Raw genomic sequence first — 16,360 nt, 5'->3', positions numbered from 1 at the left:
CTTATTTCTGTAATTAACTAGTACCTAACATTACTTATAGGTTTGTTTATAGGTGACTGACTACTAACTTGCATTTCTCAATTATTCTAAACAGTTGAAACTAGTAGCTTTAATAAGTCTAAAACTTTACTTTTAAAATGTGTTGCATATGCACAATACTTTAAATAAGAGTTAAAACATATACTATGTTGTAAAAAAATTATAACCTTAAATTTCTGTCAGTATAAAAAATCCATACCAAGGTAAAATATATGAGACTTGTTGCTTTTTTAGTTTAAAGGTAGATACAATAATATACTTTTCTTTTTTTCATTTCCCCATATCCTCTCCATTTTCCTTTTATCCCCTTTCCCCTCTGTTCCTCTAATACTAGATAGGAGAGAAAGAAAACTAGAGTCAAGAATGAGAAAGAAAGAAAAGAAAGAAAGAAAGAAAGAAAGAAAGAAAGAAAGAAAGAAAGAAAGAAAGAAAGAAAGAAAGAAAAGAGGGAAGGAAGGAGGGAAGAAAGGAGGGAAGGCAGGAAGGAAGGAAAGAGAGAGAGAAGGAAGGAAGGAAGGAAGGAAGGAAGGAAGGAAGGAAGGAAGGAAGGAAGGAAGGAAAGAGAGAGAGAAGGAAGGAAGAAAGGAAGGAAGGAAGGAGATCCCTGATTTTAACCTCCTTTCCTTTGTTTCCTCCCTGATCAAGATGGATGACAACTTGTAACTGACCCCCCTAAACAGCAAAAAACATCTATAACCCAAGGAGTGACCCACCCCACCTCTCAGTAATGGGGACATAATGTCTTTAAAATTGCTTCCTTTTGTCTGAGAGGGAAGATATCTTTTGGGGATCCTAAGAAAATTGGACTATTGGCGAAGTCCTGGGAGAGCTAGCTGTATTCATTCTGAGTGAGAAAAATGTGTAGAGCTTAACTGAAGTCCTGGCTGAAACAGTCTGTAAGGCTGGACATCTGAGCTAGCTGCTTTGAAATAGTTCTGGATACAAATTTTGAGGAAATAGCAGTTCAGGAACTTTGTGAGGCTTAAATCCCCCGGGTTCCTTCGTTTGTCTTTCTTGCTTTCTCTTCATTAATGTCTGATCTTTTGCTCTGAAAACACACAAACTTCTAAAGTAATAGTTAGGTACATTTCTGCATTAACATAGGAGTTGCCTGGAACTGGTCCTCTGCCACAGGGCTCCATACCCAGGTGGTGCTGGGAGAGAGCGAGCCTCCCAGGAGTGCAGACAAGCCTGTGAGCACAGGTATGACCACCACTTCTCTTCAAATTTCTGGCCTGAGAGGAACCCTCACAGAGCCATCAGGATACAGGATCCAAGGATCAGCTGGGGACAAGATCCTTCTAGTTTCTGTCTGTACCCCAGAGCTGACCCTGTACCACAGCTCTCCATACCTAATATCCTCCCAGAGAGAATGGGTCTCCCAGGAGTACTGACACAGTTTGTTTATATAGTGGATTACATTGATGGATTTCCATATACTATACCATCCCTGCATCTCTGGGATGAAGTCTACTTGATCGTGATAGATGATCATTTTGATGTGTTCTTGGATTTGGTTTGCGAGAATTTTATTGAGTATTTTTGCATCAATATTCATAAGGGAGGTTGGTCTGAAGTTCTCTTTGCTTGTTGGGTCTTTGTGTGGTTTAGGTATTAGAGTAATTGTGGCTTCAGAGAATGAGTTGGGTAGAGTTCTTTCTGTTTCTCTTTTGTGGAATAGTTTGAAGAGTACTGGTATTAGGTCTTCTTTGAAGGTCTGATAGAATTCTGCACTAAACCCATATGGCCCTGGGCTTTTTGTTTGGTTGGGAGACTATTAATGACTGTTTCTATTTCTTTAGGGGATATGGGACTGTTTAGATCATTTATGTGATTCTGATTTAACTTTGGTACCTGGTATCTGTCTAGAAAATTGTCCATTTCATCCAGATTTCCCAGTTGTGTTGAATATAGACTTTTATAGTAGGATCTGATGATTTTTTGGATTTCCTCAGTTTCTGTTGTTATATTTTCCTTTTCCTTCCTGATGTTGTTAATTTCCATACTGTCTCTGTGCCCTCTGGTTAGTCTGGCTAAGATTTATCTATCTTGTTGATTTTCTCAAAGAACCAGTTCCTGGTTTTGTTGATTCTTTGTATAGTTCTTTTTATTTCTACTTGGTTGATTTCAGCCCTGGGTTTGATTATTTCCTACCATCTACTCCTCTTGGGTGTATTTGCTTCTTTTTGTTCTAGAGCTTTCAGGTGTGCTGTTAAAATGCTAGTGTATACTCTCTCCAGTTTCTTTTTGGAGGCACTCAGAGCTATGAGTTTTCCTCTTAGCACTGCTTTCATTATGTCCCATAAGTTTGGGTATGTTGTACCTTCATTTTCATTAAATTCTAAAAAGTCTTTACTTTCTTTCATTATTTCTTCCTTGACCACATTATCATTAAGTAGAGCATTGTTTAGTTACCATGTGAATGTGTGTCTTCTATTGTTTTCTGTTGGAATTTAAGACGAGCTTTAATCCATAGTGATCTGATAGGAGGCATGGGGTTATTTCAGTCTTCTTATATCTGTTGAGGTCTGTTTTGTGACCATTATATGGTACTGAGAAGAATGTATATTCTTTTGTTTTAGGATGTAATGTTCTATAGGTATCTGTTAAATCCATTTGGTCCATGACTTCTATTAGTTTCATTGTGTGTCTGTTTAGTTTTTGTTTCCCTGATATGTCCATTGATGAGAGTAGGGTGTTGAAGTTCCCCACAATTATTGTGTGACAACACAACAATGTGTGCTTTTAGCTTTATTAAAGTTTTTTTTATGAATGTGGGTACCCTTGTGTTTGAAGCATAGATGTTCAGAATTGAGAGTTCTTCTTGGTAGATTTTTTTCTTTGATGAGTATGAAGTGTCCTTCCTTATCTTTTTTGATGACTTTTGGTTGAAAGTCAATTTTATCCGATATTACAACAGGTACTCCAGCTTGTGTCTTGGGACCATTTGCTTGGAAAATTGTTTCCCAGCCCTCTGAGATAGTGTCTGTCTTTGACACTGAAGTGCATTTCCTGTATGCAGCAAAATGCTGGGTTCTGTTTCCATATCCAGTCTGTTAGTCTTTGTCTTTTTATTGAAGAATTGAGTCCATTGATGTTAAGAGATATTAAGGAATAGTGATTGTTGCTTCCTGCTTATTTTTTATGCTATTTTTATGTTTGTGTGGTTCTTCTTTTGGGTTTGTTGAAAGAAAAATTACTTTCTTGCTTTTTCTAGGGTGTAGTTTCCCTCCCTGTTTTTCTGTTTTCTATCTATTATCATTTGTAGGGGTAGATTTGTGGAAAGATACTGTGTAAATTTGGTTTTGCCATGTAATATCTTGGTCTCTCCATCTATGGTAATTGAGAGTTTTGCTGGGTTTGGTAGTTTGAGCTGGCATTTATGTTCTCTTAGGGTCTGAATGAGATCTGCCCAGGATCTTGTAATTTTCATAGTCTCTGATGAGAAGTCTGGTGTAATTCTGATAGCTCTTCCTTTATATGTTACTTCACCTTTTTCCCTTACTGCTTTTAATATTCTTTTTTTTGTTTAGTGCATTCAATGTTTTGATTATTATTTGATGGGAGGAATTTATTTTCTGGTCCAATCTATTTGGAGTTCTGTAGGTTCCTTGTATGTTCATGGGCACCTCTTTAGGTTAGGCAAGTTTTCTTCTATAATTTTGTTGAAGATATTTACTGGCCCTTTAAGTTGGAATCTTCACTCTCTTCTTTACCTATTTTCCTTAGGTTTCATTTTCTCATTCCATCCTGGATTTTCTGGATGTTTTGAGTTAAGAGCTTTTGGTCTTTTGTGTTTTCTTTGACTGTTGTGTTAATGTTTCTTATGGTATCTTCTTACCTGAGATTCTCTCTTCTATGTCTTGTTTTCTGTTGGTGATGCTTGCATCTATGACTCCTGGTCTCTTTCCTAAGTTTTCTATCTCCAGGGTTGTCTCCCTTTGTGATTTATTTATTGTTTCTATTTCCATTTTTAGATCCTGTATGGTTTTGTTCAGTTCTTTCACATGTTTTGTTATGTTTTCCTGTAATTCTTTAAGGGATTTTTTTGTGTTTCCTCTTTAAGAAGTTATACCTGTTTACCTGTGTTCTCCTATATTTCATTAAGGGAGTTATTTACATCTTTCTTAAATTCCTCTATCATCCTCATGAGATGTGATTTTTCTATCAGCATCTTGCTTTTCTGGTGTGTTGGGGGTAACCAGGGTTTGATGTGGTGGGAGGACTGGGTTCTGATGATGCCAAGTAGTCTTGGTTTCTGTTGCTTATGTTCTTGTGCTTGCATCTTGCCATCTCCTTATCTCTGGTGTTAACTAGTCTTGCTGTCTCTGACTGTGGCTTGTCCCTCCTGTAAGAATCCTTCTGGTCTCTGTCTGTACTACTGGGAGACTCATTCTCTCTGGGAGGAATTTGGGTATGTAGAGCTGTGGTACAGGGTCAGCTCTGGGGTGCAGACAGAGACCAGAAGGATTCTGTCTCCAGCTTATCCTTGGTGCCTATGTCCTGATGGCTCTGTGAAGGTTCCTCTCAGGCCAGAAATTTGAAGAGAAGTGGTGGTCATTCCTGTGCTTGAAGGTGTGTAGTCAGTCCTAGGAGACTAGCTTTTTCCTGGTGGTATTTGTTTATGTAGCTCTGTGGCATAGAATCAGCTCTGGGTGCCAATGGAGAGTAGAATTCTCCTGTCCCAGGCAGCCCCTTGGTTCCTGTGTCCTAAAGGTTCTGGGCAGATTCCTCAGAGTGGCAGTGCTGGTCTTACCTGCTCTCACAGGCCTGTCCACACTCCTGGGAGGCTCGTTCCCTCCCAGTGCTATTTGGGTATGGAGGCCTGTTTTACAAGAAATTTGTGAAGGCTTCCCTCAGCATTGTATAATCTTTATGAATGTAGTAGGTCTGTGCCTGGGAACTGTGACTTTGTTCTAAGCTCTTAAAATCACCAAGTAACATAGTTCTGTAATGTCATCAAATCATCAAATCAAATTTGTTCTTGTAAGTCAGAATAGTGCCCTTCACCAACCAATTGATCTTTAATAATATTTTTTTCTTATTATTCTATTTCATTGTTCAATATTCACTGCTTCCTCTGTCCTCCACGTTAACCATTGCAACTGCTGACTAGCCTCTACAACAGCTATTACAAATGTTTGAAGTCTTGGGTAAGAACTCTATTTTGGGTAGCCTAGTTACTGAATATTTGTTTTACATAAGGGGAAATGCATTTTTTTAGGAAATAATAACCTCTTTAAAAAGCCTAAAATCTATCATTTCTATTGGACACCACATTTTCTTATCACAATCGTGATCAGAACCATTAGCAGGCATGTGCTGCATAATTCCTGGGAAAACTGATGGTGATTTCATCATTCCAGGATGTCCTCTGGTGCTACACTTGGCTCATAATTAACACTTCCTCTCCAGATGGACTGTTTTTTTCTTAACTCTGTCATCTTGCATGGGCTTATTATCTTTCCAGCTCCCTGCCCCACTCAGGAACTTCTGGGACTTGGAACTTAAAATGCCTGACAAAGGGTGGGACAGCGATCTGCCTTCTAGTGATGTCTGCTTCCCCCTTTCATCCTGCTTGCAGTCGCCAGCTCTTAACCTTTTTGTTCCATTTTTCTGGTGCTACTCACTTCTCAGGTGCTTCAATCTCTACCCATAACTCCACAGTTGCATAGTCAATTCTGCAATGCTTTTAAAAATGAGAGAATAGGGTAACCCTTCTGTTTTTCCTATTACATCCAGTTTTTGTTTCTCAGACCCCTCCATATCCTCTCACAACTTTTCTAATTGTTGATCTATTCTCTCAACCTTTTTGAGCCATAATATAGCAAGAAAGAGAAGAGATAGAAAATTCCCATTGGGAGAAAAGTGAGAGAGAACCTAGAGGCAGAAGCACTGATAAACCTTTTGCAACATCCTGAAACAGAATATTCATTTCATTCTACCCTGCCATCCCCTCTACAGCAATAGAAGTCAGATTTCCATTATGACAAGCCCCACATTTGGCACTACTTATAGGCATGCTTTTCTTGGCTGCTTTAACCCTTCCAACCCTCATTCAAGCCCAATCCCTTCCAACCTCCAAACACTAGGTAGAAGAGAACTAAGGTTAGAGGGGAAAGGGAGACTCTTTAGACTACTACCATCTGATTAGGGCCTTGGGACCAAAAAAGAAAATTGTTACCAGAATATGTCTAACCAGCAAACCAGCAATAGCAAAAGCAGTAGCACAAACCAGCAGCAGCTGGGGCAGCAGCTGCTGCAGGCCCTCTCTGAGCTCACACATTTGTATGCTCTCAAGTCTCCCCAGAATTCCAAACATGAACTATCTGTAGCTGTCGAATACCAAAACCCTCCTAGAAGCTGAGGCAATTGTATTTAGCGTCTGTGGACAATCTGAAGCAGCTCCATATCTCACATCTGGGATTAAAACAAAAGCATATTCACATAAAAATGTTTTTTGTTTTTTAAGAAACCAAAGTTCTCACTACACTGAGCAGCAAAGCCTGCAGTATGCTGGACATGGAGGGATTCTTCATATCCTGGGGTAGATATATGGGGAAGGACATGGTAAATCTAAGCTTGATAGAGTCTAGTCTGAAGGATGTGGGTCAGGCCCTCTAGCACATTGGACATCAAACATCGCCATGTATATTATATCCTTGGGGTGAAACAGTGCCAATGACCTGTGTTAATGAGGGAGTCTACATAGGTTCAATAGCAATACTTAAGAACTTTATGTCAATCAAGTTGTGCTTGAAGTGTCTGATACCTGCTGATAACATGTTATCAACCACTGTACTGTTCAAGCTTCAGTGATTATGGTCTCCAGACTTTCTTCATCGTATCTGTAGACTCTTCATGACTTGGGTATTAAATAAGAGTATTTTATTTGTCAATCCTAAAGAGTCTGAATAAGGAGTTCTCAGTGGATAGATAACTTTCTAATCCATCAGTTTTTGCCTCCCACTCACCTGTAAGGTCAACAAAACGGCCATTGGGTTTATATATGGCTTCTTTTTGGAATAAAAGAGGTTGAAGCAACATCACCTGAAGTCACCGGAATTTAATGCCCTTGCCTCAGCTAGAATTAAGGATGGAGAATTGTGGGGTAGTGGGCTGTACACAGACAGCCTGGTCCCTGGTAGAGCAAAGGTCTGGAACCCCGGAGGACAGGCTGGCAGTGATTTCCACCTGCATGGGACTGCAGGAGTTTGGCCACGCCTCCTGGGTACCTGGCTCCTGTCACTTAGCTACAGCCTCCCAGAGCCCCCCTGCAGAGAGTTATGTAGCATCAATCACATAGTAGCTGCAAGCCCTCCCATGTGCAAATAAGGTTTCCCCAAACTCTCAGTCTAAGCCAATGAGAGTACCTGCTGTCAAACCCTGAATCATGCCCAAAACTGTATATAAGTCCTATCCAGGGAATAAAGGTGTGCGAGAACTACTCCATTGTCTGAGACTTTTGTCCTAAGAGCTGTAACATTTGGGAAGAGATCTCCTCTCCCAAGTGCCACCTGAGGCTCTGCCGAGCTCCTCACTGACTAGTCAGCTTCTCTTCGGGCAGGCCCAACCCGACTCAGTGCAGGGTTGCACGGAATTACAGTACTGCAGAGACCGAGGTGGAGCTGACCAGCACAGCCAAAACAGAGAAGTGACTTCCCTCTTTGCCCAAATTTGCTTTCTTCGCTGTAACCTTCACGCCAGGCCTGGCCAGAGATTTCCATGGAAAGCCTCTGGTACTCAGGCCTACAGAGAATAATGGTCATTCATGAGGACATGGCAGTCAGATGAGCAGAGGCAGCTCAGGCCTGGGCCTCATAGGAGGAAGCAGATGATGACAGAGCACTGGAAAGTGCACATGTCAGATGTTAGCAGGCAGGGAGTGGCCATGCAGGTTCTGAGTGCCCATGAGACATTAACAAACAGGTGGGGGTATAGCTCAGGGGTAGAGCATTTGACTGCAGATCAAGAGGTCCCTGGTTCAAATCCAGGTGCCCCCTACCACAAGATTGTTTTTTACTCATGGAGATATCACATACTCAGTCCTGTTTCTTCCAATCACTCGAGTTATGTACCTCAACAGATCTGGGAGCTACAGACCAGGGCATCATGTGGACAGATGGCTGTCTCCCATCTCTTCCTACATGCTGACTGTCCCTCTCATTCTTATTATCTGTCTACCCTGTTCCTACACATTTGTAGTTTCTCAGGTTCTGTTGTATGGTAGATATGTAATCTGATATTAAATAGAAGGCAGGAACTATAAGGGAGAATTAGGGACTTTCTAGGCACAGCAGTTACAGTGAAAAGTGTCCAAGGACCAGAAAGAAAAGCCCAACCATAAAAGGATGTGGCTCTGTGGCTTTCTGGTGAATCTGTAGTCATAACTAAGGAGGCCAGTCACAGAATTGGGCTGTCTGTGTTGGGTGGACATTTCCCCTGTGAGCTTCTTTCCCCCTTCCAGAGCCCACTGCTCACTTGCTTCACCCTTAGAGGGTAAAGACTGGCTGAGCTGCTGTCCCAGGCAGAGAGGGATCTTGCGGTGATTCTGCTGACAGTGCCAGCTAGGGCCCTGTGAGAACTCTGAGTGACAGCCCATTTGTCTTCAGGAAAGAAAGAGAGGGATGCCTGGGGGCTCAGGTGAAAGGCAGTGCCCATCACAGAGCTAACCCAGGACAGCAGTGTGAAGTGGCTCAGGGTCTGGAGGCTGCTCTGCCCCTTTTCTTGGGTGATGATGCTATTCAAGGATGGGCCTGGAAAGCTGCAGAACTGAGGAAGGCATCTCACCGGTCAGGTCTGGCAACTTCTGGAAAGTGGGTTTGTGAGCATCTGTAATTTAACTTTATAGTCAGTCATAATCTATCACCAGTCAGATGAAAATTATTAGCTGTGTACACTTGTACCAGTGGGGGAATAGCTTAGGGGTAGAGCATTTGAATGCAGATCAAGAGGTCTCTGGTTCAAATCCAGGTGCCCCCTTTCTCATATTTCTTTTAGATGCTAGACAGTAAAATGCCTTCCCAAATAAAACCCCTATTACCACATTGTCAACAATAAAAGAACCTCTGGTGGAATCACCATTCCAGATCTCAAGTTATACAACAGAGCAATTGTGATAAAAACTGCATGGTACTGGTACAGCAACAGACAGGTAGATCAATGGAATAGAACTGAAGACCCAGAAAAGAACCCACATACCTATGGTCACTTAATCTTGGACACAGGACCTAAAACCATCCAGTGGAAAATAGACAGCATTTTCAACAAATGGTGCTGATTTAACTGGCAATTAGCACGCTGAAGAATGCAAATCGATCCATTCTTATCTCCTGATACAAAGCTCAAGGCTAAGTGGATCAAAGACCTCCACATAGAACCAGAGACACTGAACCTTATAGAGGAGAAAGTGGGAAAGAGCCTCGAAAATATGGGCACAGGGGAAAAATTCCTGAACAGAACACGAATGGTTTAAACTCTAGAAGAATTGACAAATGGGACCTCAGAAAATTGCAAAGTTTCTGTAAGGCAAAGGACACTGTCAATAAGACAAAAAGGCCACCAACAGATTGGGGAAAGATCTTTACCAATCCTACATCTGATAGAGGGCTAATATCCAATACATAGAAAGAACTCAAAAAAGTTAGACTCCAGAGAACCCAATAATCCTATTTAAAAATGGGATACAGAGCTAAACAAAGAATTCTCAACTGAGGAATACCGAATGGCTGAGAAACACCTAAAAAATGTTCAACATCCTTAGTCATCAGGGAAATGCAGATCAAAACAACCCTGAAATTCCACCTCACACCAGTCAGAATGGCTAAGTTCAAAAACTCAGGTGACAGCAGAGTCTGGCGAGGATGTGGAGAAAGAGGAACACTCCTCCACTGCTGGTGGGAATGCAAGCTGGTAACAGCCACTCTGGAAATCAGTCTGGCAGTCCTTCAGAAAATTGGACATAGTACTACAGAGGATCCAGCAGTATCACTCCTGGGCATATACCTAGAAGATGTTCCAACTTGTAATAAGGACACATGCTCCACTATGTTCATAGCAGCCTTATTTATAATAGCCAGGAGCTGGATAGAACCCAGATGTCCCAGGTGTCCATTCAACAGAACCCAGATGTCTATTCAACAGAAGAATGGATACAGACAATGTGTTACATTTACACAATGGGATACTACTCAGCTATTAAAAACAATGAATTCATGAAATTCTTAGACAAATGGATGGATCTGGAGGGCATCATCCTGAGTTGAGGTAACCCAATCACAAAAGAACACACATGATATGCATTTACTGTAGAGTGGATATTAGCCCAGAAGCTCAGAATACCCAAAATACAATTTGCAAAACACATGAAACTCAAGAAGGAAGACCAAAGTGTGGATACTTCCATCCTTCTTAGAAGGGGGAACAAAATACCCGTGGAAGGAATTACAGAGACAGAATGTGAAGCAGAGACTGAGGAATCCAGAGTCTGCCCCACCCAGGGATCCATCCCATAGACAACCAGCAAAACCAGACACTATTGTGGATGTCAACAAGAGCTTGCTGACAGGCACCTGATATAGCTCTCTCCAGAGAGGCTCTACCAGTGTCTGACAAATACAGAAGTGGATGCTCACAGCCATCTATTGGATTGAGCACAGAGTTGGTTCCCAATGAAGGAGTTAGAGAAAGTACCCAAGGACCTGAAGGGGTTTGCAGCTCTATTCGAGGAACAACAATATGAACTAACCAGTACCCCCAGACTTCCTGGGACTAAACCACCAACCAAAGAAAACATTGTTGGACTGATGGCTCTAGCTTCATATGAAGCATAGGATGGCCCAGTCAGTCATCAATGAAGGAGAGGCCCTTGGTCTTGTAAAGGTTCTATGCACGAGTATAGGGGACTGCCAGAGCCAGGAAGCTGGAATGGGTGGGTTGGTGAGCAGGGGGAGGAGGGAAGGGATAGTGGGTTTTTGGACGGGACACTAGGAAAGGGGATAATATTTGAAATGTAAATAAAGAAAATATCTAATAAAAAATTTAAAAAATGAATTAGGATAATGTATATACTTTTGTTTTAATCCCAGATGTGGGATATGAGCCTGTGTCAACACCTGCTTACTCTAACTGTCTTGAGCTCTTGATTTTCATCAGCTGCTGTGGACTCTTGAAAGTATATAAATATGAAATTTCACAGAGGGCTTTTGGTACCTGTTGTTTCCTGTGTTGTTTCAGTTTCATGCTGGGGCTATTGCTAATGCTATTTATAGATGGCTGGATTGCTGGGGCGCTGGGTTGCTGGGGTGCTGTGGTGCTGTGGTGCTGGGTTGTTGGGTTGCTAGGTTGCTGGGTTCCTGGGTTGCTGAGTTCCTGGATTGCTGTGTTTCTGGTTACAGATCTTCTGAAAGTAAAGATTGGACTGGCCCTCAAGGAACTCAACAGTCCTAGTCAGCAGGAAGTAGTCTAAAGAGGTCTAACCGCCTTTCCCCTCTAACCTTCCTTCTCTCCTACCTAATGTTGAAGTGTGGGAATGGATTGGTGTGGTATAATGGTTGAAAGGGTGGCAGATAATAGAACACAATAAAGTAGCCAAGAAAATGTTCTTATAGGTGAGCATCTGTGGGGACTCAGTTGGAGAATATCTTAGTAAGGCTTTCATTTTTCGGGGATGCCCTTTTCAGTTGGAGAATATATTATTAAGGCTTTCATTTTTCTGGGAAGCCCTTTTCCATGTAAGAGAATTTACCTGGCATCACTTCAGTCAAAGCAGTGTTCACATGGAGCATCCAAGCTACACTGCCGAGATGTGTCTGATGGGAAGGCTCTGGCTTCTGGATCCTCTACTCTCCTTGAACTGAGTTAGTCGAGGCCTCCTGCCATGGAGAGAGATCTGTTTCATTTTTTTCAACAGCAAAGTGTTATCTGCATTGCCTCTGAATTCTCTTTCTGAACCACTCAGTTTTCATGGGAAGTCAAACCCTTCTCATAGAATCTATGACAAGAGAAGCTTGTCACAAATAGCTCACACAGTCATTGCTTTACTCTGAAACAGCCTTTCAACTCTGCAAGTTCATATGTATCCTACTGGGTCATTATGATTGTTCCTTTCTACACTTTCAATACTATTTCTTCAGTATATTTCCAGCAGTGAGCATCCTGTAGGTCCTGTACTGTGGAATCAAACCATCCAACCCAGTGACATCATAATGTACCAGTCTTACAAAAGGAGCAAATCGTCTTCCTAAGCGAAAGAGCATCCCCTCAACAGCTGACATTAGCAAGTTGGTGACTAAAAAGTTCAGCAATCCTCTGCTGATGTCTTCTGTCTCCTACAAGTCTTAGCCTTCAGATAGTGTTTGTCCATGCTAGCACAGCCTCAGCCTCTGCCCACCCCCATCTTAGCCTGCCAATAGAGTCTTGAAACTCAGAATGAAGTTCATCACTCAATGGGCATCTCTGGAGCATACCTGGGCTGTTGCTCATTGAGTGGGGGGCACTGGAGGAAGGTGTGTTCTAGTTTCATTTCTGCTCCTGTGATAAAATGCCCTGGCAAGAGGCAAGTGAGGGAAGAAAGGGTAAATGTTAGCTCACAATTGAAGTAGAAACCTAAGGGTTCTTTGAAAAGTCAGATGTGTTGGATGGTGTTTTGCTGGGACAAACACGTGTAGAAGTATTTTCCTGAAATGGATACAGGTGAAAGACTAAGGCAGACTCATGAAGGAAAGTTTTGCTGAAGCAGACACAGGAGAAAGGATGTTCTGCTGAAGCAAACATGGGAAAGGACAACATGTGATGAAAGAGTCTTTGCTAATGACCGACATATATTGGTCTGCCTTACATTGTGTAGTTGGGCTGCATTTGTTGGGACTCCATAGAGAGAAACACCAAGAAACTCCTGATGGTGTGCTGCAGTTTCAAGGACACAGGATTTTTTTTTGGGGGGGGGGGAGGCGGGGGTATAAATACGACTCCATAGACAGTGACAGAAGCTGAGCTTGGCTAGCTGTTACAACAATGCTTGTTGGTTTTGCATCTTCGCTGATCCTTACTTCTTTGAGAAAAGTATAGTGGAGAACTTTTCCTGGCATTCCTGCTGGACCCTCCTGATAACTCATGCTAAGGCTAAGGAGGTCTCTGCTAGATAATGCCACTGTTGCTGATTCCTGTTTGCTACCCTGACTCTACTGAACTGGACTTTTGATAAATCCATAAAGTGTTTTTGAGTGAATGGAGCTACCACTGTTGACCTGTGAACTGAACTGCCTATTTCCAGACAATACAGATGGGTGTGGTTCCAAAGAACCATTTCTAAACAGGTCTACTTCCACCATATTCCTTCTTTCCGGTTGGAGGACTAGAAGGGAGGAAAAAATATTTTTAAACCATCATTAAAAGTAGGCTTTGAAAAAAAATTAAAGTTCACACAATTTCAGATTACAGTCTCTTATTTCAGGGAAGTCAAGGCAGCAGGAACTTTAAGCAGTTAGTAATGTCATAGCTATGGTTAAGAGCAGAGAAAGATGAATGCATGTATGCTTGTCAGTGCTAAACTCACTTTTTACACTCATACAATCCATGATCCCTGCCTGGGAATAGTGCTGGATCTCTATACATCCATTGCTTTAGTCCTCAAGACAACCCCCTCCAGACATGCCCATAGGCCAACCTTAACCAGATATTGTATCACTCATTGAGACTGTATTTCCAAGGTGAGTCTACATTGTATCAAATTGACAATTAAAACTAACTATCCCTGAGGATGAAGGAAAAAATACAGATGGTGAGGTTAAAAAAAGAAGAAGAAGGTAGAACTCAGCAGAGATAAGAGCTCTGCAGTGTACAGTGTGCTAATGTGCCTTGGGGGTTCCAGCCTTTGAGCCAGTGGATGTTTAGAAGTGTAATCAATGACAGTAAATGGGGGCATAATAACACTGATTCCAGAGGCCTCAGCAAATGAAGACTTTCTAACATCATGGGTGGCCTGCCTAAGATGAACGGTAAGTCAGTAATCAGACATAAATAAGGGGGCACCTGGATTTGAACCAGGGACCTCTTGATCTGCAGTCAAATGCTCTACCCCTGAGCTATACCCCCACTGGTACTAGTGTATGCAGTTAATGATCTTCATCCGAGTGATGATAAACTATGACTGACTATAAAGTTAAATTACAGATGCTTGCAAACCCACTTTCCAGAAGTTGCCAGACCTGACTGGTAAGATGCCTTCCTCAGCTCTGTAGCTTTCCAGGCCTATCCTTGAATAGCATCATCACCCAAGAAAAGGGGCATAGCAGCCTCCAGACCCTGATCCACTTCACACTGCTGTCCTGGGTTAGCTCCTGAGCTGGCCAACTATCTTCCACCTGAGCCCCGAGACACCCCTGACAGATGGGCTGTCATTCAAAAGTTCTCACAGGGCCCTAGCTGGTACTGTCAGCAGCATCACTGCAGGATCCTTCTCTGCCTGGCATAGCAGCCCAGCCAGTCTTTAGCCTCTGAGGGTGAAGCAAGTGAGCAGGAGGCTCTGGAAGGGGGAGAAAAACTCACAGGGGAAATGGCTACCCTATACAGACCACCCAGTTTGTTTTTTTTTTTATTTAAAAATGGGATACAGAGCTAAAGGAAGAATTCTCAACTGAGAAATATCAAATAGCTGAGAAACACCAAAGGGAAAAAAAAAGTTCAACATCCTTAGTCATCAGGGAAATGCAAATCAAAACAACCATGAGATTCCACCTCATACTTGTCAGAATGGCTAAAATCAAAAACTCAGGAGACAGCAGATGCTAGCAAGGATGTGGAGAAAGAGGAACACTCCTCCATTGCTCTTGGGATTGCAAGCTGGTATAACCCCTCTGGAAATCAGTTTGGTGGTTCCTCAGAAAATTGGACATAGTACTACCTGAGGATCCAGCAATACCCCCTACCCCGTTGGCATATACCCAGAAGATGCTCCAACATGTAATAAGGACACATGCTCCACTATGTTCATAGCAGCCTTATTTATAATAGCTTGGCGCTGGAAAGAACCCAGATGTCCCTCAACAGAGGAATGGATACAGATAATGTGATACATTTACACAATAGAGTACTACTCAGCTATTAAAAATGAATTCATGATATAGCTGTCTCCTGAGAGGGCCTGCCAGAGCCTGACACATACAAGCATATGCTCACAGTCAACCATTGGACTGAGCTCAGGGTCCCCAGTAGAGGAGTTATAGAAAGGACTGAGGGAGAGAAAGGGTTTGCAACCCTATAGGAAGAACAACAATATCAATCAACCAGGCCACAAGAGTGCCCAGGGACTAAGCCACCAAACCAAAAGGTATAGATTGCTCTGGCTGCATACATTTCAGAGGATGGCCTTGTCATGCATTAATGGGAGGAGAGGTCCTTGGTCCTATGAAGGCTCAATAGATGTCCCAGTATACAGAATCTGATGGCAGGTAGGTAGGAGTGAGTGGGTGGGTAGAGCAACACAGGCATAGAAGCAGGGCTTCTATGCTGTGCCTAGAAAGTCCCTAGTTCTCCCTTATAGTTCCTGCCTTCTGTTTAACATCATATCTACATATCTACAGGTCAACAGAACCAGAGAAACTAGGTATCTACAGGAACAGGGGAGATAGATTATAAGAATTGGAGGACAGTCAGCATGTAGGAAGAGATGGGAGACAGCCATCTGGCCACATGATGCACTCCAGTACATAACTGGAGTGAATGGACAACACAGGACTGTGTGTGTGATATCTCCATGAGTAAAAACAAACTTGCATAGGGGGCACCTGGATTTGAACCAGGGACCTCTTGATCTGCAGTCAAATGCTCTACCCCTGAGCTATACCCCCACCTGTTTGTTAATGTCTCATGGGCACTCAGAACCTGCATGGCCACTCCCTGCCTGCTAACATCTGGCATGTGCACTTGCCAGTGCTCTGTCATCATCTGCTTCCTCATATGAGGCCCAGCCCTGAGCTGCCTCTGCTCATCTGACTGCCATGTCCTCATGAATGACCAGCACTCTCCTGCTGAGGTCCTCGCTGAAGCAGGAGGCTTCAGCTGGTGCTGCTTCAGCCTTCAACTCAACTAAGCCCACATGCAACACAAGGGCTACTTAGCTGGCCTCTGGAGGTGAATGAAGGCAGGAGAGGACAGAATGGAAAGATCTCTGTCTTCTAAGAATTCCTTGGTCAGATTCTCCAGTAAGAACAAATTAAAACACTCTTGCTCAATAGCCAAGTCATTCAGTCACATCTACATATCTACAAGTCAACCATAGCTACAGATATGATGAAGGACATCTGCAGACCATGGTCACTGA

The 16,360-nt window shown here is 42.6% G+C and overlaps 2 long non-coding RNA genes and 4 other non-coding genes across 8 annotated transcripts in view; 3 read left to right on the top strand and 3 right to left on the bottom strand.

The window, feature by feature from the left end:
- Positions 1-12,568, bottom strand: part of Gm30362 — a 62,918-nt gene extending 50,350 nt beyond the window's left edge. For all 3 annotated transcript variants that reach the window (XR_869049.1, XR_869048.2, XR_377638.3), the window contains exons 1-2: positions 12,507-12,568; positions 11,786-11,912 (exon numbers count right to left, since the gene is read on the bottom strand). This is a non-coding gene — a long non-coding RNA (predicted gene, 30362). The remainder of the gene's footprint in view (positions 1-11,785; positions 11,913-12,506) is intronic.
- Positions 1-16,360, top strand: part of Gm16630 (predicted gene, 16630) — a 264,503-nt gene that overhangs the window by 107,596 nt on the left and 140,547 nt on the right. The window lies entirely within an intron of this gene.
- Positions 7,971-8,042, top strand: n-TCgca28. Its single transcript has one exon. It is a non-coding gene; the product is annotated as a tRNA-Cys (tRNA).
- n-TCgca3 lies at positions 8,950-9,021 on the top strand. The gene has a single exon. It is a non-coding gene; the product is annotated as a tRNA-Cys (tRNA).
- n-TCgca43 lies at positions 14,062-14,133 on the bottom strand. The gene has a single exon. It is a non-coding gene; the product is annotated as a tRNA-Cys (tRNA).
- n-TCgca42 lies at positions 15,816-15,887 on the bottom strand. Its single transcript has one exon. It is a non-coding gene; the product is annotated as a tRNA-Cys (tRNA).

Source organism: Mus musculus, chromosome 6 (genome assembly GCF_000001635.26).
Source record: "Mus musculus strain C57BL/6J chromosome 6, GRCm38.p6 C57BL/6J".
NCBI lineage: Eukaryota > Metazoa > Chordata > Mammalia > Rodentia > Muridae > Mus > Mus musculus.
Note: the sequence above shows the minus strand (reverse complement) of the source record. Positions and strands in the feature narration are given on the sequence as shown.